Genomic DNA, 8336 nt, shown 5'->3' on the forward strand with positions numbered 1-8336 from the left:
TACTCTGCGTCTTAAGGTCTTCATTTGAGTTCCTAATCTATTCTTGTTTTCTTTTGCGCCATCTCCGTTGTGGTAATAGAATAAAAGACCCATTTTTTGTACATAAGTTCATAGGTGTGTATATATATAAATGTGTATATGTATATATACATGTGTATATATATATCTATATATAGCTATGAGAGGTGGGATCAAAAAGTTCCAGGGATGGGCCTCTGAAAATTTAAAATTTGGCTCAGTAGACTTTAGTTCAAGGTTATCTTCTCACGTACCATTCACTGTTAACAGTGCATTTTAAGGTCACTTAACAGAAGTCCTGTGTTTCTCTATTGCTCACTGGATCCACTCAAGTATCTCAACATTTCAGATTGATTTTCTTTTACATAATCTGGATGAAGCAAATCTAGCAAACAGATTTGTGTTGATGTTGTCAAGAAAACATGCATTTTGAATGCACTTAGTGCTGACACACCACAGTTTTTGTAGTTCCGTGCTAAATGTTCTGCATTGATCCCTCAAGACATTACCATAGAGGTCTGCATTGACTGGCTGATCCCTGGACAAATTCCTGTTGCAAAAACCAGTGAATTCCAACAAAATGTATGACAGTAACCCTGTCACCAGTGATGACAATTCCAATACTTACTCCACAATAAGTGTTTCGATGAAAATCACTGTGTTGGGTAATTAACAAATCTACAAGGCATGTGAGATGACAGTATGTCACCAGTTGTGTAAGACAACAATCACGCTCAGTCATGGTACAGGCAATTGTACGTAGTGTACACCTAAGGACAGAATTTCTAGGCATAGCCAGGTGGCAGAAAGCTTCCACTTTGGTGCCCTCAGAATCTCATCACTGCTTTTTGCAGATGATGTGGTTCTGTTGGTTCTATGAGGTGGGGATCTCGTGCTCGCACTGGAGCAGTTCGCCAGTTGATCTATGTCGCTACCCTCACTTGTGATCACAAGCTGTGGATGCAAGCGGCAGGAATGAGTCTATTCTGAACTACTGTGTTAATGCAGCCAGGGATATAACCACCAACCTAAATTGTGAGTTAGTGGAAGGCCTACTCTACAGCCACCCCTAAATAAATTGCCCAACTTTAATAAATTAAAAACCACAAATCGGCAGTACAAAAAAGTCTTTTGGTCTCTATGAATAGTTTGCCACTTCATCAGCAACACTAAATGGGGCTAATTTTCTTATAATTCACCTACCTGGATAATTGTTTTGGGCTCAAACCAATGATCACATTGTCTGTCAGTTCTTGTGATTGGACTCTGTGGGGCCTCATCTACTTCTTTCAGTCGTTAAATTGGACTGCTTCACTGTAGGTTTCTTCATGGTGCCTTTTTGAGGCATTTTAATTGGTTATCTGATGCTTTGCTGTGAGGTAGAGACCTTTCAAGTAGTTCAACCAATATAATTTATGAACACAACCAGCTAGCTGGCATTAGCTGCTAACTTAGGACTCCATCTTTTTATTCATTCATTTCTGGCTCCAGAAACAAACATGGCAACCGCTAAAACATTAACATTAAAGCTCCATATTTGACACCCATAACCAGTGGTGACAAAAATGATCATCCATGGTGCCATGTTTTAGTCCTTTGAGATATATATATATATATATATATATATATATATATATATATATATATATATATATATATATATATACACACATCCGTACGTTTAAGATGTGCTGTGAAAATGACCTTGAACAGTAGCTCAGCCAAATTAAACTCTGGTATGGATTTTGATTTTCTTCGGGAGCCTGTTCCCAGAAGTTTTTGTTCACATCTCATATATCCCTGCGTGTACAACCCCAAAATGAAAATGATCTTTTTGTGATTGTCATACTGGCAATTAACATAATTTAGTAGAAAGAATTAAACTAACAGATCTGTTTCACGCCTCCGTTTAGTTTTGAGCATTTGTGGGGCACTCTGAAGACATTCCTACCCAATAACTCCACTCAAGACACTGTATGTATGTTCAGCTGTACTGAGTGATGCAAATGGATTCCATAGAGCCCGAAGATGGACCAAGATAACTGATCTGTCGTGTAAACAAAAGCACATACTAGTATTGAATGTATCAGATCCATTCTTCAGGGAGAGGATAATGAGCCATGATCATAATTTTTCCATCAGAATGTAACACCCATTCCTACATTGTGAGTGACAAATAGAATAGAGTGAGAAAGTAAAAAGATGGTGCTTTACTAGTGTGTGCATGTGCATGTGTGATGGAAAGTGGATATGGAGCCACTGAAAGGAATGGCATTGGTAGATTATTTGTTTTCTTGCTGCTTGCTCAACTATGGACAAATGTCAACATATAATAGTTTTCTGGATTAAAAATAGCTCTACTGTCAGACTCTTTTGACAAACTGTGTGCCATTCCACCTAAGGTTGCAGAGCCATCAACCAGTTATAACTTGAGGATGTACATTTGAAGCATTCTTGATCAATTGCAGATACATGGAATACATCCACTATTTGTGCATGTACAAGAATACATGTAGAGAAAAAAAAAGGTTATTGATAACTGAGTTTGTTGACAGAATACAATCAGTCAAGTTTTCTTTGTACAGGTTGATATATGACTAAGAACTGAATGTATTGTACTTGGATTGTTTCTGCACAATTTCAGTTTGCTTACTGGAAAAAGGATTGACCTCAGTACTGATTAATATAGAGCTCTTGTGACCCCAAATCACATTTTCTGCTGTGTATACAGGCCTGGAGGCAAATAAGATCAGGGTACAAGAAAGAAATGGCAGCGAAATAATACATAAGTCTGCTTAGGCATAAAGTTAAGGAAAATGTACGCTTTTATGCAACCTAACAAGCATCTAGCCCTACAAAGTTGCCCCAGAGATGACCTGAAACAGACATTCTGCTTCACATTATAATAATAACAACAATAATAATGGTATTATACTAAAATTATCAGCAGTCCAGTCAGAAGCACAACAGAGGGTGTGTGTAATATGGTCTCCAATAGGAATTGTAACTAATGGCGCTAAATGGTTTTAATAGTTGCATATGCTTATGCTTCAAGAGAAATAAACCCAGATATTTATTTATTACATTTTGCAAATACAGTATCTGTAATATTTTGCTGAAATCTGTGAAAAAAATAAAAAATGGAAATATTATGTTTTTGTCATAAGCCAGTCAAAAAGAACAAACAAAATTTGCACTTTTGGGCCCTGTTCATTCTGGACCATTACCTGATCGTAATATAATTCCAGCTAGCAAAAGCTTTTAAATATATTAGAAGTTCTACGGTAACTCTGTGAAGTAGTTCATCTGGTATTGGACATGTCATCCCCTTGAAGGCGAAATCTTTCCAAAAAAACTTTACCCAACGGTGTGTTACCAGCACAAATGGAGACTACAAAATATTTTTGGAAATCTAGAAAATATTGCTCAATCATCAAGTGATTTCCAGTAATGTGGAAACAATTTTATTTCACTCAGATACAAATTTGTCTCCACATCGTCATCGACTAGACTTTGTATGTAATTGCGCTACATGTTGTTTTGCAATGAACACACAGTAAAAGAAAATGTCTTTGACTTTGGTCTTGGTCACAGAGCATTGTTTGGGAATATCTTGCATGAATGCAAAAAAGTAATGAAATAAGTCTGTCCAAAGAAGATTCAAACTGCTTTGTGTAGTTTGAAGGACAATATTTGTACCCATATAATGTTGATGAAGCTTCAGTCTAGTGTAAATAAGACTGAACATGGAAGCTAAAGAAAAAACCTTTTACAACACGTGTCTAAAAAGATCTTCCTAGCTAACTGGTTTGCTTTGAATTACTTTTGGATGATGTGCTGGCATTACAACTGGTCAATGTGTGAATCATTTTTTTTTTTTTAAATTACTGAACTACAAAGCGCAGTTTACGAGTAAAAGAAGGCAAGTGTTATAAACTCTAGATACCTGTTTATCATGCATGCAACTACAATTCGTAACTTTGGAGAATTAAAAAGAAAAAAAAGATTTATTGCAAACTCATTTATAAGAGCTGTCAGCTGCTCATTTTAGAAATGACACAATGCCGTGTGAGCCTACATCTAATAAATAAATAAATATTAAAAAATAAAATAAAAAAATAAAAAAAAGTCATTAAATACTTCAGGTGTTGTATGGCCTTGGTCCCATAATGGAATGTGAAATGTTCTGTGCTGCCACAAAATGTATTTAGGCTTAGATTTATACTGTATATCTCTGTATGTTTCTCTTCCTTTTTCGGTAGATTTCCATGTTAAAACATCAAATAAATGATATACATTGTACTTGTGTACTTGGTATTGTATACATCATACAGCAAGAAAATGCACCTTCCTAAAGTTAGGGAAATCCTTACAGAAACTTGGGAAACTAGTGAAACAAGTCCAGAGATTGGTGGGGATGACATCTCGTTTTGAAGCAGACAATTTTGCTCCAACAAGGTACTTGTTTCCTGTCTTTTTCCATTTTCAGTTCAAATCTATATTGTAATTGACCACTTACACTAGGATACATCATATGGTCAAATGAACTTGCTGAATGCATGCCAGAGTGATAATCTACAAGAGTACCGTAGGTTCCTGGATATAGGAAGAATTGGCAAGCAGACTTGAAGTGTATAGTAGCATCTTTAGTAGATTAGCTAGCTACCTTAAAAATGCTAAAATAAGGTTCTCTCCAAGCTAAATTAAGTTGTTAATCCTGCAGGTCAGAGTGTTCAAAGCACAGATTGCATGTTTTCTTATAATGCTGAAAGACAAACTTGTACTGTCAGTCCGAGTTTAAGTTTTTCTGGCATAGATTCAGCATCAAATCTTAATGCTCCAAAGGCTCTCAAAACTTGATCACAGCTCAGACAGACCTGCTGGCACAACATTTCTTCAAAGACAATAAACCTAGGTTGAACACCATGTATAAATAATACATTGCATTTAAATAACTTTTATGTGCCATCTGGGTGTTTAAAGGTAATCTGAGCAATGTAACTCATCAAGGGTTAGTCTATCTATTTCATAATATAGTTTCTTTGGAGCAAGTTGTAAAAAGATACCTCTGAGACATACTGTTATGTGCTTACCCTTAACTAAGCAGTGAATCATTTTTCACTGACTTAAGTCTAATACCTATGGAACAGGCAGCTCAAAGGAAGAGCAGGAAAACACAAAGCTGGATTCCAGTTTCCATGGCCCACTACTGTTTATGCATACATAGTTCTAAAGTTTGTTGAATGAGGTAATGTGAAAACATGCCAAATTTTAGGGATGCAAAACTTTTTTAAAATGGCACTGCACCAACATTTCTGAGAAAACAGATGGGGAAGTCTTCTCAATTTAATTATTTTGTTCAACTAAAATTGGAAGCTAAAAATAGGCATGGATGTTAGCTGTCGTCAAGGAGAACGGGTTTTCCCTAGGTGCTTGTAGTTATATCTGAATATAATATGTTTGTATGCCCTAACATTTCTGTCTGCGGCAAAATAAAAATGTTCTCAGTGTTGCAGGATGTGTTCAATTGAACTGAATTGACTTTCATTTATATTCCAACAGCAGTCTCCTTAAGGAGCTTTTGTATACAATAAGGTAAAGATTAAGGGAGAAGCAGTGATGCAAGTGTGCTGGAATAGTGTTTAAGCAGGACTTGCAGTTAATTAGAGAGGAAATCATGCCCCCTTCCAGCAGTTTCTGACCTGGAGAGGTGAAGGTTAATGGACATAATAGTTCAGTTATTGTGCTAATACTATGAAATGTAGCTGGAGACTCTAATCAAGTCAGTGTGACTGCAGCAGTTTGATTGTGAAAACCCAAAAAACTCGGTTTCAAGTATGATAACAGTAAAGTCTCATAATTAAAGAAGTGAATGTCTAAATCTTTAGTTATTATTCATAAAGAATTGGGTTGATTCGATTCATAGCACCAAACTGCAACAGCAGTCCCTTCAAGACACTTGTACTGTAAGGTGAAGACTCTAAAATAATGGGGAGAAAACCCCAACAATCAGATGACCCCTGATGATCAAGCACTTGGCAACAGTGAGAAGGAAAAACTCCATTTTAACAGGAAGGAATAACTGGCAGAAACAGGCTCATGGAGTGGCGGCCATCTGCTGCGACTGGTTGGAGGTGAGAGGAGGGAGACAGGCCAAAGACAAACTGTGGACAAGAGCTAGAGATTAATGATAACTAAAGTGTCATAAAATGCTGTGTGAGTCAAGGCAGGATAGGACCTTAATATGCAGGACTCAAATGCAAAACTGAAATCAAAGCATATACACATGAGGAAATCAGGACCGAGAGGACTTTAGGCCTCTTTAGTATATTGGATAAGACCTTCCTTTTGTCTCAGGTAAAGAAAATACACATTGGCTATATCATAACGTACAATAACTTGAGAAAAAGCTGAGGTTGGCTTTCTTTGCTCCAAACGCTCTACAGTATAAGTCCCTTGGGGTATGTGTGAGAAATTAGAATTTTTCTTTTTCCTCTGGTGTCTTTATAATATATATAAGGGTTCTGACCCCAAGATATACTGCAGTTTATCATAAAAGAAATTACTGTTCAGCAGTTTGTGGGAGGCATGTGAGTGGGACTGCTTGTTGATAGCAATACATATATTTTTCCTCAAAGAGAGCTGGCCTTTTGAACAAGCTTCCAACTATGTGTTGCAGCAGGGTTTTGGAAGCGTTGGTAGGTATAAATAGCAAATCCAGTCGATTTGTTTATCCAGATGTGACTACCTGGCTAACTTCCTACTCGCAGTGGTGCAGGTCTTGCCTTGCCTCAAAGAAACTGAAGTTGAGATTTGTAAGAGTCTTCTCCTCTTGTGAAATTGTTTCTAGCATATCAGGCCCCCAGGTCATCCCTGCACTCAGTTTTGAAAGGACAAAAATAAACTTTTTACTCTTCAACTTTGTCAGATTCTTTCACAGCCCTATGGTTTTTTTTTTCTAAAAGCATCCAAACAGATCAGGGATTGCTGTTCTTACTCTGGAATCTGACAGGGATATTGTGATAGATGACCTCGGGCAAACAAGATGCCAAAATTGCTAATAAAAAGCACTCTAGAGGGCCATCAAGCAAAAGTCAACTAAAGGTTATCGGAACAAAAGAAAACAGAGGCATCATCCGTTCTCCCTTCTGCTATCACTCACTCTGATCTTATTGACCGGATACTTCAGAAATAAATAAAGAAGCAGTTCAAATGTGAAAAAAATGACTAATAGGACCATTAAACTTCATCAAATGGGAACAAAAAAGGATCTGGATCCCTTGCTGAACAATGTAGTCCAGGTTTTCAGGGCACATGTTGTTGAATGTTGTCAAACTCTTGTGGAACTTAAGTCCTTCATTTAGGCAATAAGTCTCCAAAGGTTTGCTGATTTTCAGGTGGGGATGGGGTATGACCTGAAGCAAAGATTTATGTGTGAGCTGCTCTGAAGCTCTGCACTGAGAGACTTATTACTTTCATAAATGCAGTGAAAAGAATATGAATATTTAATTACTTTTTTTTTCCTTGTCAAGAATTAGACAGAAGATACAAGTTTTATAACCCCAGTGGGGAAATGGGGTTGCAACAGCACCAAATTATACAACAAAAGAAGCATGTACTAAAAAATAATGCAGGAAAGAAATGTGCTAGTTATGTAAAAAAAAAACAAGATGTGATGCCACAGCATACTTACCGTGCTTGGAGATATATCATATTTTTAAGTAGATACAGCTTACCATACTTAACACTATAGTTCAATGCATAAGCATTCTGGCTTGTCAATAATTGGAAATCTAATTATTGGGTAATTTTAAAATTTTGACCGAATGATGATGCTAAAGAAATACATTTATTAAGTTTATTTTGATTAGCAATCAATTGCTCCCTAATTGATATACTGCAGCTACTGTATATAGAGTGCCATAGTGACTACCCACTTTTTTAAGGGCTCTGCATAAAGCCCAGTAATATAGGAATTGACCATTTTTTAAAAAAAAAAATAGAAGTCCAAGTCCAACTTGAGTTTCACACACTTTGTTTATTAGAAATTTATTCAAAAGTGTGTTACTTGCTTAAATTGTCATGAACAAATTTGTGTATTTTTCACCAAAAACATAAAGCTAATTTTTCTTGATTTATTGGGTTAATAGCACTTATATTTATGCCACTTCCAGAATGTAATAATCAATAATCAGAATGTAATAATCAATAATCAGAAATGCCTGTGGTGTTGAGTTAAGATGCACTCTGGATTAGGACTCGGCGATATGTCGAGTTTTTAAATATATCGATATATTTTTATACGAGATATGAGATGT

This window comes from Astatotilapia calliptera, chromosome 23 (genome assembly GCF_900246225.1).
Source record: "Astatotilapia calliptera chromosome 23, fAstCal1.2, whole genome shotgun sequence".
In the NCBI taxonomy this organism is placed as follows: domain Eukaryota; kingdom Metazoa; phylum Chordata; class Actinopteri; order Cichliformes; family Cichlidae; genus Astatotilapia; species Astatotilapia calliptera.